Below are 18,843 nucleotides of genomic sequence, written 5' to 3' on the forward strand. Positions count from 1 at the left end.
GGGATGACAGGAGTGATCTGAGGGGGCATGGGTTGATGGGAGAGTGTGTGAGGACTGAGAGGTAAGGTTCAGAGGGCCCTAAAATAATATTGGAAGTGGAAGTTGGAGAACTGAGATGGGGCCTTCTAACTGGCCTGCCTCCGCAAACATATTCGCCCTGTACTACATTGCAGCTTTTAGAAAGTACTGCAAATTTGATTCCGATGTGAAGAGACAAAAATCCTGGGAAAGGTGTTCTCTCAGAAAACACAAGAACACGCATGCCGAATTTTCCCGAGGAAAATGCAGGAAAGTCCGGCCCTAACGATTTTCTCCTTTCTCAGTTTACGTGAGAATCCATCCTTGTTTTATTCTGTTTGTCAAACCCTTTATTTCAACTCTTGGCTGATTGCCTAAAGAGATTTCCCATTTTGAGCATTCCCTACCAACCACTGAACTTCACTTGCTGTACACCTCTGTCTTGTTTTCCATTCTCATATTCTTCTGACTTTCTCCACCCTGGTATTAATAGTAATAGCTTACTCTGCCAGGCCTATCTTGCTGCTGAGGCTCTGGAAACACAGCTGACATTGTCACAAATTGTTTGGGAACAGTTATCTTTGCCATGACATTGCCGCCATAATGAATGGTCAGTTAATATTTGGCAGCAGCATGATTCCTACACAATAAATGCCAAGTCAAACTGACATTTACCCCGTCTCTGCTATGGGGAAATCCATGCCCAATGCACTTGCATTGAAAAGCAATTATGAAACAGTATAAAGGCAGAAAATGATTCCAAATTGCTCTGCGGCAATAATTATTCTTGAACTGAAGAAACCCTGTGGATAGTTGAGTGTAAGTGAAACTTTTTTTTAAGTGTAAAGAATTGGATTTTGATTGTGGGAGGTAAGAATGTACAAGTCATTAGAGGTGAACCACAATATACTTGCTGCATGTGTGGTCCCTTGCCGGTGCTAATGCCTCAATTTCTAAATAATAAAATAAACTTTTGGAATTTTCTGCAGATTATAATGCATCCAAAAGCAATGTTAGGTAGACAAGGCAATAAGTAACCTCAAAGATAAAAATGTGTCTGCAGGCAAACTAAAAATAATTATTGCCATTATCTACTCTGGTTAAAAAAAATATGAGGCTGAATTTTGTTGTAAGGGTGAGGTCTGTGGCATTAGAAAAGGTGGCCAGCTTGCCCCAATTCCATCTAATGGCCATTGGATTGTTAATTGGCTTCACGTGGGTCTTCTGCCCCCATCTGATTTCTGAGAGCTGCCAGTCACTCTTGTCTCAGCAGTGCCAGGTTTTGTCCGGCAAAATCTCGACACTGTCTCCAGTGTGGCAAGCTTGGCCACTACGCATATACATCCAGGTATATGATGGTGCACAGACAGGCAGTGATTGACACACAGGATGACCAGTGAGCACACAGAACACAGCAGCCAATCACCAGACAGGACACGACCATTATAAAGCCAGAGGGCACCAGTTTTCCCGCTCTCTCGGGATCCAGCCTCTGAGACAGTCCGAGCTCGTGAGCAGCAGCTAGTACAAACACCATTGGTAGTCAGTTAGTCTGGTCAGGTTACCCTCAGGTCTCCAGTCAAGTCAGCATAATGTCAATCCACAGTTAAGCATGTATTATAGTTAGTTGTTCAATAAAATCGTGTTGCATCTCATCAAATGTTGGACGCCTGTCTCTCTCTACACTGCATCAAACGCAGTCCACATAGACCCAGCCTGCCCAACACATCATGGTACCAGTGAGTAATGCTGAAGTTTGACGGAACTACCTTGAGATAATCTGCCTTGACCAGTAATCAGCCATCCGGTAGCATGGACAACGTCCGCCCTCCTCCGCAGTTTCGCATCGCCGGCAATCTCGGTGCAAACTGGAAGATTTTCAAACAGAAGTTTCAGCTCCATCTTGAAGCCACCGACCTCGAGGCCGCATCAGATGCCAGGAAGATCGCACTATTCCTTTCTACAGCCAGGGACCATGCTATCCACATCTACAACTCCCTCACATTTGCTGAATGCGAAGAGAAGACGAAGTTTAAAACAGTTCTGCCGAAGTTCGACAGCCACTGCGACATTGAGGTCAATGAGAGCTTTGAACGATACATTTTCCAGCAGAGGCTTCAGGGTAAGGATGAACCTTTTCAGTCCTTTTTAACCCATCTCCGCATCCTAGCGCAGTCATGCAACTATGACTCGACAACTGATTCCATGATCCGGGATAGATCATTTTTGGGGTCCACTCCGATTCCCTTCGCCCGCAGCTCCTGAAAGTTAAGCAGCTCACCCTTACCATCGCTATCGAAACCTGCGTCCTCCACGAGCACGCTAACAACTGGTACTCCCACATCAGGGCGGCAGAAACGGCAAGGCTAAACCCCCATGAGGCAGAACGGGTACAGGCCATCAAACAAATGCTGGGCCTGAGTCTTGATGAGATTGGCCATTTTACGCGCTTTTCCCGGGCTCCAGTGCATGCGCGCCACGACTGAGGGGACGGCGAGATCGACGACCACCCCATGCAAGTGCGCACGTTGTTCAATCGCACTGCGCATGCGCGGTGGCGCACGGAACGTCCTGACGTCAGCCTTATGATGTGTCCGAATTGTGGCTCCCACCATTTAAAGCGGTAATGTCCTGCAAAATCTCGACACTGTCTCCAGTGTGGCAAGCTTGGCCACTACGCAGCCCTTTGCAGATCACTGCCCAGCACACAGCGATCCCAGCCACAGCACAGGAGCATCCAATCAGTACAGCAGCCCGTGACAGACACCGACCCCGACAGTCTACCCGATCCCGATGCTGAGGGCCTCAAATCCCCATTTCGGGTGGGCATCATCACGAAGCATGCGTTGCCTTTCTCAACGAGGGGGAAACAATTCCCAATTCTGAGCATTGATCCGGATGACGAGTGGTGTGCCACCCTTATGGTTAACAAGGCTCGCATACGTTTCAAGCTGGACACCGGCGCTTCAGCGAACCTCATTTCAAAGTCTGACCTCGACACCATCTGTGTCAACCAAGCATTCATCCACCGGCATGCCAGCTCCTCGATTACAATGGCAATGCCATTGCTGCCAGTGGCTCATGCTGGCTTGCGGTGTCCAATAGGTCATTAAAAGCAACGGTGCGATTTGAAATCGTAGGAACCAACAGAGCTTCCCTGCTCGGTGCTCGGGCCTGTAAACTCCTGAACCTAGTGTAGCGGGTTCACACCATGTCGTCCGCACAGGCAACAGCCTCACCAGATGATAACTTCCAGGCTCAACTCGATGACATCACAGCTCAATACCATAGCGTGTTCGAATGTATGGGCACACCCATACCGATACAAAAGCCAAATGCCATTCCTGTGGTTCACGCACTGCGTCGGGTGCCGGCACCCCGTAAGGACCACCTCAAGCAGCAGCTGTAGACCTCCAGGACCAGGGTGTCATTTCAAAGGTCACGGAACCCATGGACTGGGTTAGTTCCATGGTTTGCGTAAGAAGCCGTCAGGAGAACTTCAAATCTGTATCGACCCCAAAGATTTGAACCGCGACATCATGAGGGAACACTACCCAATACCCAAACGAGAAGAGCTAACCAGCGAGATGGCTCGTGCCAAATTCTTTACGAAGCTGGACGCCTCCAAGGGGTTTTGGCAAATACAGCTGGAGCGTCCAGTCGCAAGCTGTGCACATTCAATACCCCGTTCGGTCGCTACTGATACAACCGAATGCCCTTTGGCATCATCTCTGCCTCGGAGGTGTTCCACCGCATAGTGGAACAAATGATGGAGGGCATCGAGGGTGTGCGAGTGTAAGTCGACGATGTCATAATCTGGTCCAAAACTCCTCAAGAACACATTGAGCGCCTCAAACGGGTGTTCCAAAGGATCCACGAGCATGGCCTCTGATTCAACAGAGCCAAATGTTCGTTCGGTCAACCAGAAATCAAATTCCTTGGCAACCACATTTCGCAGCAAGGTGTGCAGCCGGATTTCGGTTTCGGCGATCAACGCCATGAAGACCCCGGAGGACAAGAAGGCGGTCCTCCGCTTTCTAGGGATGGTCAACTTCCTTGGGAAGTTCATCCCCAACCTGGCGTCACACACCACAGCCCTCCGCCATCTCGTTAAACAATCGACGGACTTCCAGTGGCTACCCGCTCATGAACAAGAGTGGCGTGAGCTAAGGGTAAAACTCACCAAGGCCCCGGTGCTGGCGTTTTTCGACCCCGCCAAGGAAACACAAATATCCACCGACGCGAGCCAGGATGACATTGGGGCAGTGCTCCTCCAACGGGATGACTCCTCCTCCTGGTCCCCAGTTGCATATGCATTTACTTCTAGATCCATGACGCCCACTGAGCAACGATATGCTCAGATTGAGAAAAAATGCCTGGGTCCTTTCAGGGATCGACAAGTTCCATGATTATGTGTATGGCCTCCCCAAATTCACGGATGAGACGGACCACAGGCCATTGGTTCACATCATCCAAAAAGACCTCAATGACATGACGCCACGGTTACAACGCATTCACCTCAAGCTACGCCGCTATGATTTTGACCTGGTGTACGTTCCGGGCAAAGAGCTCATTGTTGCCGATGCACTCTCCAGATTTATCACCACACAGTGTGAGCAGGCCGACTTTGTCAGTCAGATAGACGCGCAGGTGCAATTCTGTGTCTCCAACATTCCGGCCTCTGATGAGAGGGTCATGCAAATTCATGAGGAGACGGCCAGGGATCCTCTGCTCCAGCGGGTGATGCAGCACCTCACGAGTGGTTAGCAAAAGGGGCCGTGTCCCCAGTTTTACAATGTCAAGGGCGATCTAACGGTGGTAGACAGCACCCTCATGAAGCTTGACAAGAATTGTGATCGCACAGAGCATGTGAGATTTGGTTCTCGGCCAAATCCACGATGGTCGCCTAGGGGTCGAAAAATGTCGCCATCGAGCCCGAGAGGCAGTATACTGGCCAAGCATAAGCCAAGATGTCGCCAACACGGTCCTCAATTGCCCGACGTGTCAAAAATTCCAGCCGGCCCAGCCTAAAGAGACTCTACAGCAGCATGAAATGGTAACCTCCTGATGGTCCAAAATTGGTGTTGACCTGTTCCATGCCAAGGGGCGTGACTATGTCCTCCTAGTGGACTACTTTTCCAACTACCCCGAAGTGGTCAGACTGTCTGACCTCACATCGGCGGCGGTAATCAAGGCATGCAAGGAAACTTTTGCCCGACATGGGATCCCACTTATGGTGATGAGTGACAATGGTCCCTGATTTTTCAGCCAGGAGGGGTCAGATTTTGCCCGGCTGTGCAACATTCGGCATGTCACATCCAGCCCCCACTACCCCCAGTCGAATGGGAAGGCCGAAAAAGGGGTCCACATCGTTAAACGACTTTTGTGCAAAGCTGCTGACTTGGGTTCCGATTTCAACCTGGTGCTGTTGGCTTATGGAGCGACCCCTCTGTCCACTGGGCTGTCCCCAGTGCAGCTCCTCATTAACTGCACACTGCGAATGACGGTTCCGGCTTCCACATTCCGGACCGTGACAACTTCCCGGTCAAACAGAGAATACAGCAGTCTCGGGCCCAATGCAAGTCAGCATACGACGCCCATGCCACAGATCTCCCCGAGCTGGTCCCTGCTGACCGAGTTCATGTTCAGCTGCCTGATGGTAGATGGTCCGCCACAGCTGTGGTGGTCAAGCTAGTGGCCCCGAGATCGTTCCTCGTTCGCATGCCTGATGGCTCCTTTCTCCGGCGCAATAGACGGGCACTGCGCAGACTTTCATGCCCGCCACCCGACCGTGATGTCCCGCCTCGCACACTGCGAGGTCACCGATCTGCCAGTTATTCTACCGACCTCTACGACCACCGCATTGGAGGCAGTTCCGCCCGCTCAGCTGCAGGCGGCTCCTGACCCACCCATGAGGCGGTCAGCCAGAATTCGTCGCCCACCAAAGAGACTGAATTTATGGACTGAATGTTGCATTACCTTGTTATCTCATCATTTTGACATCTGTACATATCTATACCATGGGCTGGTTTAGCTCACTCGGCTAAATCGCTGGCTTTTAAAGCAGACCAAGCAGGCCAGCAGCACGGTTCAATTCCCATACCAGCTGCCGGAATGTGGCGACTAGGGGCTTTTCACAGTAACTTCATTACTTATAGTTAGTTGTTCAATAAAATCGTGTTGCATATCATCAAGTGTTGGTAGCCTGTTTCTCTCTACACTGCATCAAACGCAATCCACATAGACCCAGCCTACCGAACACATCAGTGGGAGCGATGGCTATTGCTGTGAGTGCATACAGTGTTTTGAGTTGTTGCTATGAGATTTTACTTTTAGCATGCCTTATTATCTTAACATTCCTTGATGAGGCTTTGCTTATTTCATGCTGGACTTGAACTAGTCAGTGTGTAGTTTTTCTTGAAACTCTTTATTGCAAAATATTTACGAAGGCCTCGGGGTAAACATATGGGGCGGAACCTTCCCAAATAATGGCAAAGTGCTCGACCCGGCGACAAAAACAGACTGAATCCCGCTGACTCCGTCTGCGAAATTTCTCATGGAATCTTGAACCTCTTAAAAATATTAGTGAGTGGGCGTGGTTAATGCTGTCACCTTGAAGAAACGGGGGCTTAGAGCCAGAAACCGGCTTCAATTAGATCGAGGTGCCATCTTTAAAGGGTGTCCCGACCAATGTTGCAGCCGAATGTCACTCAGGCCACATCTCGGAGGTCTCGGGCTCTCCTCCACCGAAAGTCATCGCCGGCATATCCCCTCCACCCACCACCGCAAATGTCAGTGTCGGCAGATCCTCTCTCCTCAATGTCTGCTCTCCCCCCCTGCCCATGACACATACACGCATGCCCCTTCCCCCCCCCCCCCCCACACCTCCCTCCATGGGGCTCCCAAATTCTGAACACTAAACATGAATAATATAAAACATTAACCAACCCATAAAAATGTCTTTTGATGTCTCCAACCTCTGTTCGATTCGCCTCGACCAAATAAGAAAAGTGCAAATAAAAAGGTGTAAAAACCAACCTGACATTGGGGCAAATGTTCCAAGTCAACACTACCCCTGCATTTTTCATTGAGTAGTTCTGGCACAACGCATGGCTTCAAGCAACACAAAAAAAAAATGCTGAGAGTTTGAGAGCCATGTGCTTCTCGCACACATGCCCAGTTACCCACACTTCCGGATCATTCTGTGCGGCGGACCAGCTAACCAGAGAAGAAGCTGCGGGCCTAGTTACCCATCATTCGACAAGATGCAACTTTTTCAAGAGTTGTTATGGAAATTATCATAGAGATGTAGTTCAAGCTCTTGTCAATTCAATTGTATTGAATTAATAATAATAATATTCTTTATTGTCACAAGTAGGCTTACATCAACACTGCAATGAAGTTACTTCAAAATCCCCGAGTCGCTACACTTCGGCGCCTGTTCAAGTACACTGTGGGATCATTCAGAATGTCTAATTCACCTAACAAGCACGTCTTTCAGGACCTGTGGGGGGAAACCGGAGCACTGGGAGGAAACCCACACGGACAAGTGGAGAACGTGCAGACTCCACACAGACAGTGATCCAAGTTGGGAGTCGAACCTGGGATGCTGGCACTGGAAAGCAACAGTGCTACCCACTGTGCTACCAATTGGTACTATCTGCGGCGGGGGGGGGGGGGGGGGGGGGGGGGGTTGATCTTGCGGGGGGAAGGGTGCGGGGTGCAGCTCCACAGTGCACCCGCTGGATTAGGATAGAATCACCGTAGCAACATCTGGATCTCCACATTATTCTGCACATGTGCAGACCCCAGTTGCTGTCAGGTTCAGGGGAGTAATGGAAGAACATGCGGGTAGTTTACAATTATAGAAGCACCATTTGGGCCATTGTGTCTATCATGATGCTGCTCTTATAGTGCAGGCAAGTTTAAATCCAACAGCTACATAGCAGAAGCAAGATATTTTTGTCAGGCACAGTCTTTGAAGTTCATGGTGTTGTCGTGTGAGACCTGAGTTTACCTTGGAGCCTGGAATGTTATTCAAACATGTATCCTTAGATTAAAATACTTCAACCCACGATTCGAGAGATGTGACTTTGGTATTCAAAAAACATCTTTTCATGCTGTTTGCTTTTTGTTAAAGAAAACTATCCAAAGATTTGACAAACCTTTTTCTATTTATCTCTTCAGGATTGTGATTTTAGAATCACTTCTATTGTAGATATAGGAAGATTTTAGAGCCACTCATACTTCAGGGCATCAGGAATGTATTTTTAAAGTTGCTGAAAAATGCAACTAATACAACAAAACCTTCAGAACAAAAATCAAGAAACTTAATGTGCATTGGGAAATGATTAAACTTGTATTGCTCACGAACTGTTTGGGCAAGATCCAAATTACATCATCAACGGTATTGTTTCAAAAATGTTTTTCAAAAATATATATAATAATGTAGCAGGTATAATATGAAATCAAGATCCAAAACACATATTTATATACGATGACCCTGATTTGTAAATCCATCTCACTGATGTAATACCTTACTTGCAATTAACATGATGCTGAAACCTGGGGTGCAATTTTCTCAAAATTGCTGAGTGTTAGATTAGGCGAGAGAAACTCTGAAAGTCGCCGGCCCTGCAGACGCCTTTTCTTGCCTGATTAAACAGCACCCTGTGCAATTTTAGAGTACTGGCGAGGATCACACAGTCAGCTTGAGGGGGGGGGGGGGGGGGGGGGGGGGCAGGGCCTAAACACGACAGCAAAGCATCGGGACACCCCTTCCCATGCCAACACCGGGATACTGCCAGGGGACAATGCCCAGCTTTGTCCCTTCACCCCCGGATCTGCAGGCCCTCCCCGTGTGGTCATCGTGACTGGGGTTTTGCTTTTGAAAGCCAGTCATGATTTGTGCCGGCGTGACATCATGCTGACAGGTGGGGAGGACACGTCGTGGACGGGCGTCTGACCAAATTAATTGTATTCAAACTTAGTAAAATCGGATAAATCAGAGGTCGTTCACATGATTATGTAACTGGCGCGAGGAGAGGAAGATCTCAAACTGAGATATCACTCGTGCAAATCCTATTTTTGGCCATTTAGTGACCATTACCGGATTTGAGCCTGAAGCTAACAAGGCTGCTCGATAACACCCCTTGTCTTTATTGAAGACTTTCTAATGAACTTAAATGCAGCATTAAAAGCATCAAATTTTATTTAGTTTGTAAATAGTCCAAAGTAATACCTGCCTCCATGTTGCAATGCTGCATTTGGTACTGTTTTGGAACTTTGTTTTGTCAATAGGTGCAAAACAGAAATAGGCTATTAGGTAAATGATGTGTGTTTGAGTGTGGTGGTTTTAAAATTATGTTTGCTGGCCGTAGAGGTTCAAACAACCTAATCTCCAGAGTGTGGTTCTAGGCTCGGGAGATGCTCTTCCTCATTCTTTCCAGGAACCAAGGTGTCATCTGAGTAACACTGTGCTTCATCTGATCCGTTTAAAATTTGGTCTAAACCTCGTTGGAACAACACTGATGCGGATGTGGTGCAAAATGGTTGTCTTTTGTATTTAAATAATCCTTTGTGTGTCACAATCGTCAAAAACTGTTGTGAATCTGGGTCCACTTTCATTTGAAGATATACTTGACTGAGATTAATTTTACTGAAGTGTTGGCCTCCAGCCATACCAGCAAATGAGTCGTCACTCAAGGGCAGAGGGTACTGCTCTCCGCACAGTGCAGGATGAACAATCATTGTAAAATCGCTCAAATGCATACAGATTCATCTTTTTAATCATGGTTATGATCGGCATGGCCCAATCATTCATGCAAATGGTTTCAAGGACTCCAGCTTTGACCAGCCGTTCTCGTTCTGCTTCTACCTTGAGTCTTCTTATATACGGCACTGACTTTCTTCCTTGATCTTCAGCTTTACTGAGGTATCATCCATGCTTCCCAGCTCGCCGTTGAAGACAATGGCATGTTTCTTCAAATTTTGGGTGGCGGCACAGTGGCACAATGGTTAGCACTGCCGTCTCATGGTGCCAAGGACTCGAGTTCAATCACAGCCCCGGGTCACTGTCCTTGTGCAATTTGCACATTCTCCCTGTGGCTGCCTGGGTCTCACCCCCACAGCCGAAAGATGTGCAGGGTAGTTGGATTGGCCACACTAAAGTGGTCCTTAATTGGGAAAAATTAAGTCCTGGGGCTGGATTCTCCTCCCCCGACTCCAAAATCACGTTCTTCGACGGGGCGCAGAATCCATTTTGACGGCCATATCGGGAGCGGCGTCGGTTTGTATGATCCTCTGCCCCCTGAAAAGCGGCATACTCTAAGAGTACGCCATGCCAATTATCCACGGCCTCAGGCCATTGCCTGAGCCTGCCCCGCAATGCTTTGTCCCCGATTGGGCGGGTTTCCCGATGACGTGGGACTTCTATTCTCTCACCCATTTGAGAACCTCACATGGCGGCTGCGGACTCAGTCTGGGGCCGGCAGAGTCAGGGGAGGGCCAATCCACGGGCAGGGGGGGTTTCATTCGGGGCTGGGAGCACTGTAAATGGATGGTCTGGGGCATGCGAGCGGCCAAAGGAGGGCACTACTTTAGTAGTCCAGGTCCGCGGGCTGAGTCCGCCAGGAAGCGTGGCGTAATCAAAGATTCAATACGATACTTTGAATGCATGTCTTTGCAGGCAATTAAGTCTACAGGTCCAGGCGGAGCACATTCTCCCTGTGGCTAATCACAGGTTAAAGAGGTGTGAATTGTCTCAAGCCAGGACAGTTGGTAGGATTTCACAAGCCCAAGCCAGATGATGGGGGGTGAATGTGATGCGACATGAATCCAAGGTCCCGATTGAGGCTGTACTCATGTGTGCGGAACTTGGCTATAAGTTTCTGCTCGGCGATTCTGTGTTGTCGCGTGACCTGAAGGCTGCCTTGGAGAACGCTTGCCCGGAGATCAGAAGCTGAGTGCCCTTGACAACTGAAATGTTCCCCGACTGGAAGGGAACATTCATGCCTGGTGATAGTCGCGCGATGTCCATTCATCCGTTGTCGCAGTGTCTGCATGGTCTCGCCAATATACCACGCTTCGGGACATCCTTTCTTGCAGCGTATGAGGTCGACAACGTTGGCCGAGTCGCATGAGTATGTACCACGTACCTGGTGGGTGGTGTTCTCACATGTAACGGTGGTATCCATATTGATGATCTGGCACGTCTTACAGAGATTGCCATGGCAGGGTTGTGTGGTGTCATTTTTGCTGTTCTGAAGGCTGTTTGCTGCAAACAATGGTTTGTTTGTGGTTGCGTGATTGTTTGAAGGAAAGTAGTGGGGGTGTGGGGATGACCTTGGCAAGATGTTCGTCTTCATCGATGACGTGCTGAAGGCTGCAAAGAAGATGTTGTAGTTTCTCCGCTCCGGGGAAGTACTGGACGACGAAGGGTACTCTGTTGGTTGTGTCCCGTGTTTGTCTTCTGAGGAGGTCTGTGCGTTTTTTTGCTGTGGCACGTTAGAACTGTCGATTGATAAGTCGAGCGTCATACCCCATTCGTACGAGGGCATCTTTCAGCGTCTGTAGATGTCTATTACGCTCCTCCTTGTCTGAGCAGATCCTGTGTATACGGAGGGCTTGTCCATAGGGGATGACTTCTTTAATGTGTTAGGGCGGAAGCTGGAGAACTGGAGCATTGTGAGGTTATCCGTGGGCTTGCGGTAACGCAAAGTGCTGAGCTGACCGTCCTTGATGAAGATGAGTGTGTCCAAGAATGCAACTGATTCTGCAGAGTAGTCCATGGTGAGCCTGATGGTGAGATGGAACTTACTGATGTCATCGTGTAGTCATTTCAGTAATTCTTCGCCGTGGGTCCAAAGGGAAAAAATGTCATCGATGTATCTGGTGTATAACGTTGGTTGAAGGTCCTGTGCGGTGAGGATGTCTTGTTCAAACTTGTGCATGAAGATGTTGACATATTGAGGTGCGCATTTGGTTCCCATGGCTGTTCCATGTGTCTGGATGAAGCACTTGTTGTCGAAGGTGAAGACGTTGTGATCCAGAATGAAGCGGATGAGTTGCAGAATTGCGTCTGGAGATTGGCAGTTGTCGGTGTTGTGTACTGAGAAAGTTGCAGCAATGCTGTCGTCATGGGAGATGCTGGTGTAGAATGCCGAGATGTCCATTGTGACGAGGAATGTTCCAGTTCAACTTGTCCACGAGTGCTGAGTTTCTGTAAGACGTCCGTTGTATCGCGACAGAAGCTGGGCATTCCTTGTATAATGGGCTTCAAGATGCCCTTGATATAGCCAGAGAGGTTCTCACACAGGGTCCCGTTGCCTGATAAAATAGGACAGCCTGGTGTGTTGGCCTTGGGTATTTTCGGGAGGCAATAGAGATCTCCAATGCGGGGAGTACGTCGGGTGCTCTGAATGTCTGGATCCAAGGTCTTGATCAGTCTGTTGAGTTGGCAGGTGTATTCCTTGGTCGGATCTGCGGGTAACTGTCTGTAGTGTTCCTGGTTGGTGAGTTGTCGGTACACTTATTTGCAGTAGTCTGTTCTGTTCAGTATGATGGTGGCCCCTCCTTTAACTGCTGGTTTGATGATGATGTTGCGGTTGGTCTTGAGAGTGCGGATGGCATTGTGTTGGACGTGGGTGACGTTCGGGGCATTTAATTGCTGTTACATCAATAAGGCCTCACAATGGAACCATTCTCCAGTATGTTTTTAACATTATCGGGGTGTTGTGTCTCTGCCTGTGACCAGACTCAGCAGTATACCATTGGAGCAGTCAGCAAATTCTGCTTCCTTGCATTACAGCAAAAGACAGCCTGTTTCTTGACAAAAAGTTTAGCACAACTGTTACTTACGTTCCTTTGCCTTTCATTAATAAACCCCTTTGTTAACTACTGGAAGCCTCCAGGATATGGCTCGAGCCACCATATTGGTGATGAGGTAAGAAGTTTAATCACAGTCTACAATACATCATGGATTGAGGTGGGAGGGAAGGAGCAGTTGAAAAAGTAAAGAAGCTTTAATGAGAGCTGGGAATCATTAAACCATGAATACAACTGCCTATCATCGGTAAACCAGACCTGTTTGACCAAGGGACTGAGTATTGGAGCCAGTACGTGGAACGGCTCTGCAATCTTTTTACTGTGAACGAGATGAGTAGAAGCAGAAGGTGATACTTCTGGCAGTTTGTAGGTCCCGAACAGGTAATTTAATTCAGAACATTGCGTCGCAAGAGGAACCCAACGTAAATACCTTTGACCAGATCATGAAATTGGTCGAAGAACACTTCAACCCAAGATTGGTCGAAGAACACTTCAACCCAAGGCCCTCATTTATCCTCCAATGTTATAAATTAGGGATCATGAAGAGTTCATCTCAGTTTTCACAGCCAGGGTTCACCAGCTCGCTGACCACTGTGAGTTTGGGACTGCACTGAGTGATATGTTGTGTGGCTGACTAATTGGCATGATCTAACATCTTGGCTTCAACTACTATACTGTTGGAAAAAGCGGTCAAGATAGCTTATGCGATGGAGTGTGCCGAGAAAGGATCCACTGAGCTCCAAAGCATGGCTGAGGGGGAGGTTAATTAAGTATGGGGCGGTATAACCGTGAGATGTGCAGCAGGATTAACAGGCACATCAGAGAACCAGACACGGTCCTTGTGACAGGACCAGTGGAAAAAAACACAGGAAAAAGATGGGGCAACAACCCAATTCAGAGGTGGACTGCTTTCATTGTGGAGGAGACCACCCCTAACAGACCTGCAATGTTCGGGTGTTCCGATACAACCACAGCGGGACATCCAAGCACATTGCCGCATTAGGCAAAGTGTGCCAATGCAAAAAAAAACAACAGCAGCAGCAGCCCACAGTTCCACTGAATATAATGGAGAAGGACTCTGAAGAAGATCATGCTATGTGTCGGCTAAATGCAGCCCAACTGAATAAGATGACCCCAATTGAAATTGTCTTAAGGGTAAGTGGCAAACCCATCAAAATGGAGGTCGACACCGGGGCTTTAGTAGCCACTGTAGGACAATAGACTTTTAAATATATCCATGCTGGAATTCAGCCTTTAACTTTGAACAATACTGCAGCCAAACTTTCCATCTACACTGGGGAAACCTTGAAATGCCTTGGAACCATCAACACATCAGTGGCGTACAAAGAGCAAGAGGACAATCGACCCTCGATTGTCATGGAAGGGCACTGACCCAGCCTGATGGGATGAGACTGGTTACAGAAGATTAGGCTCAATTGGTTCAAACTCCCTATTGGCCAGGGTTCATGAGCCTGGTTTTGGATTGTAATTTGGCTTCACGGCCACCTTTGCTAGATGGACAGATTATGGCCCAGCCGGGGCATGTGGTCAATGCCAACAGGAAGACTGTCAGAAAGTTCTGTGCCTGTTACTTACCTACCTTTTCCTTTCATCAATAAACCCCTTGTTAACTACTGGAAGCATCCAGGATATGTCTTGAGCCAATATACCTACAAAGAACAATGACTCAACAGATACGATCCAACGTACATGCTGCACCCGAAAAGCAGCTCGCTGCGGTACTGCCTGACCGATAAATGCAGAAGACCCTGCACCCGAGATCTACCCAGCTCGCAATACCTCATGAGTCGAATGCAATCTCGCGAGATGTTGTGATGTAAATCCCTCACATTGTGAGCAGTCTCACCTTTTAGCAAATCTGCATATTAGAGTGAGACAACCAGTCTCACTTTAATATGCACTTTCCCGAGAAGCCCGAAGCGTTGGGAACTAACCCCTTTGCCTCGCAGGCCTCGGTTGAGCGCCGTTCAGTACTCGTCTCCGCAAACAGGGACCAGGTGGAATGGCACTCGTAGAGGTTTCCCAGGGAATCTAAGGCTCCCAGATCCATGCCCTTTGGGTGGGGTGATACCCTTGCACTACTGGTGTCACTCGGGCACCCTGGCACTGCCAATCTAGTGGCCTGGATGTGCTACCTGGTTGCCAGCCTGGACTTTCAAAGTGCCCAGGTGGCACTGCCAACTGGAAGGGGAACTTCCAGGGTGCCAGGTTGGCACTGCCAAGGTACCAAGCTGGCATTTTTTGTGTGCTGACGATTGGGCTGGGGATGCCGTGCATGGGTATTGGGAGGGCCGGGGATCCTCCCATATTGCGTTGGAACTTGGGAGAGATCAGGGACCTTGGAGATCAGAAGGCTGAGGCACTTTATTTGACACTAGTGGTTTTTTATAGCCATGTGCTCCTTGGTGCTGCGAGCACCCGGAAATACACGACTAAATCGCTCACTATGGGACTTTGTTAACATTTAGTTGCATTGCACCCAATATCTTCCATCTGCAGAATTTATGACTCATTCTTGACATCACATGGAAAACCAAAGCCACCTATGAAGCAGTCCCCTGTCGGGAAAATCTTCAAGCATACTCATGCTAATTAAGCAAAGGAGACTTGGGCATGTGGACAGGATGAAAGATGGCTGTATCTGCCAGGGTTATACTGGGTATGGCGGTAGTCATGCCAAGAGACCAGCAGGGGGCCTTATCTCTCTCCAGCATAGGATCCTCCAGCTCTATAATACCAAGGCTCCCCAACCACATGATCTGATTCCTTGGGTATTATCCTCTCACTTCACCATCGAGGCTGTGGCTTCAGCTGTCCAGGCTCCGTACGATGGTAACCAACCCAGCCCCACCCTTACCTCTCCTATCTTTCCACCTCCTCTTGAGCTCAGACCTTTTTTAAAACTCTCTTTCAAGCTCACCTTTCTCACAAAACCTTTTGAGACCCATTTTATCATCACGTCCTTTGGCGAGGTGATTTTTGGTCTAATTTCTCTCTGTAAAGCACCTTACGTTAAATGCAGTAAATAAATATAGGTTATCATTGGTACTAATTGGAAATTCTCCCTCCTCACTGGCTGGCAGTAGGCTGTGTGCTGCGTGCTCAGTTTGCCCACGCAAAATGACCAGAATGGAACAATTACATTCCTGTGATTTCAGTCAGTGATTGATTAGAACCACGTTGCTGGAGTTTTCCCAGCTGCAGTTTAAATTCTTAAAGTGGGCAGTGCTCCTGATTTATCCGGAGGCAGAAGCAGACAAATGGAAGCACACAAGGCAGATGCAGTTGTCACCACAATGAGAATGCCACACTCACTTGAGGCCACACTGTTATGGTCACAAACATGGACACATCAATGTGGGAATGTCTGAGAACAGCATGTCTTTGTAGGTTTGCTTTTCCAGGGAGATAATACCTGAGTCATGCCATCTGCTCAAATTTGACCTGCACTTAAATTTAAAAATAAAGGACATGATTTAAGAGAAAGATTTCTAAGGGCGCGATTCAATGAAAAAATTTCTAAGTGTGCTGGTGTGGGAACTACCACGAGGTTCCTGTCGCTCGGCCCAGCGAGCCATCATCACAATGCAACGTTAATTGTGCCACTTCACATGTCCCAATGGGGGCTTCATGCTGCAAATCATGGCTTGCCAGCCGATTTACCAGGATCGTGCTTGCCAGTCCCCTACTGACAAGGTAGAGCACCACTTAAACTGCTCTTGTACAGTCAATCCCACTCCACTCGCATCCATGGCGCCGAGATGACCTCCCCCACGATCTGGGGACGCAGACCGACTGAGGCTCCTGGAGGCAGTCGAGGCCAGGAGCGATGTCCTGTTTGCCTGAGGGCAAGCCACAGGGCAGCCAGTGCCGCCTGGGAGGAAGTGGCAGCGAAGGCTGGTCGGGCATCGTCAACAGGAGGACTGGCACCCAGTGCCGCAAGAAGGCCAATGACCTACACTGGGCTGCACAAGTGAGTGGGCACCGCCTCCCCCCTTGAAATCTTCTCCCCCCCCCCCCCCCCCCCCCACCCCCCACCACGCATGGTGAACTATGATGCCCTGTCTGAGTCTCCGCAGGAGAGGATGTCCCACAACTATCAGAACATAAGAACATAAGAACTACTAGCAGGAGTAGGCCATCTGGCTATTCAAGCCTACTCCGCCATTCAATGAGATCATGGCTGATCGTTTGTGGACTCAGCTACACTTTCCTGCCCAAACAACTATTTAATCCTTTATCCTTCAATAAGCTATCTATCTTTATTTTGAAAACATTTAATGAAGGAGCCTCAACTGCTTCACTGGGCAGGGAATTCCAAAGATTCACAACCCTTTGGGCGAAGAAGTTCCTCCTAAACTCAGTCCTAAATCTACTTCCCCTTATTTTGAGGCTATGCCCCCTAATTCTGCTTTCACCCGTCAGTGGAAACAACCTGCCCGCATCTATTCTATCTATTCCCTTCATAATTTTATATGTTTCTATAAGATTGCCCCGCATTCTTCTAAATTCCACGAGTACAGTCCCAGTTTATTCAACCTCTCCTCGTAATCCAACCCTTTCAGCTCTGGGATTAACCTAGTGAATCTCCTCTGCACACCCTCCAGTGCCAGTACATCCTTTCTCATGTAATGAGACCAAAACTGAACACAATACTCCAGGTGTAGCCTCACTAACACCTTATACAATTGCAGCATAACCTCCCTAGTCTTAAACTCCACCCATCTAGCAATGAAGGGCAAAGTCACCTGTTGCACTTGTAAACCAACTTTTTGCAACTTGTGCACTAGGACACCCTGGTCCCTCTGCATAGGTGCATGTTTTAATATTTTATCATTTAAATAATAATCCCTTTTGCTATTATTCTGACCAAAATGGATAACCTCTTATTTGTCAACATTGTATTCCATCTGACAAGCCCTAGCCCATTCACTTAACCTATCCAAATCCCTCTACAGACTTCCAGTATCCTCGGCACTTTTTGCTTTTCCACTCATCTTAATGTCATCTGCAAACTTGGACACATTGCACTTGATTCCAACTCCAAATTATCTATATAAATTGTGAACAATTATGGGCCCAATACTTATCCCTGAGGGACACCACTAGCTACCGATTGCCAACCAGAGAAGCACCCATTAATCCCCACTCTTTGCTTTCTATTAAATAACCAATCCTCTGTCCATGCTACTACTTTACCCTTAATGCCATGCATCTTTATCTTATGCAGCAACCTTTTGTGTGGAACCTTGTCAAAAGGTTTCTGGAAATCCAGATATACCCCATCCATTGGCTCCCCGTTGTCTACCGCTCTGGTAATGTCCTCCAGAAATTCCACTAAATTAGTTCGGCACAACCTGCCCTTTATGAACCCTTGCTGCATCTGTCCAATGGGATAATTTCCATCCATATGCCTTGCTATTTCTTCCTTGATGGTAGATTCCAGCATCTTACCTACTACCGAAGTTAAGCTCACTGGCCTATAATTGCCCGCTTTCTGCCTGCCTCCTTTTTTAAACAGTGATGTCACGTTTGCTCATTTCCAATCCGCCGGGATCACCCCAGAGTCTAGTGAATTTTGTTAAATTATCACTTGTGCATTTGTAATTTCCCTAGCCATCTCTTTCAGGACTCTGGGCCAGGAGACTTGTCTACCTTTAGCCCCATTAGCTTGACCATCACTGCCTCCTTAGAGATAACAATCGTCTCAAGATCCTCACCTGTCATAGCCTCATTTCCATCAGTCACGAGCATGTTATTTGCATCTTCCGCTGTGAAGACCGACCCAAAAAATCTGTTCAGTTCCTCAGCCATTTCCTTATCTCCCATTATTAGAACATAGAACATAGAACACTACAGCGCAGTACGGGCCCTTCGGCCCTCGATGTTGCGCCAACCTGTGAAACCATCTGAAGCCTATCTGACCTACACTATTCCATTTTCATCCATATGTCTATCCAGTGACCACTTAAATGCCCT

The sequence above is a fragment of the Scyliorhinus canicula genome, chromosome 13, assembly GCF_902713615.1.
Source record: "Scyliorhinus canicula chromosome 13, sScyCan1.1, whole genome shotgun sequence".
NCBI lineage: Eukaryota > Metazoa > Chordata > Chondrichthyes > Carcharhiniformes > Scyliorhinidae > Scyliorhinus > Scyliorhinus canicula.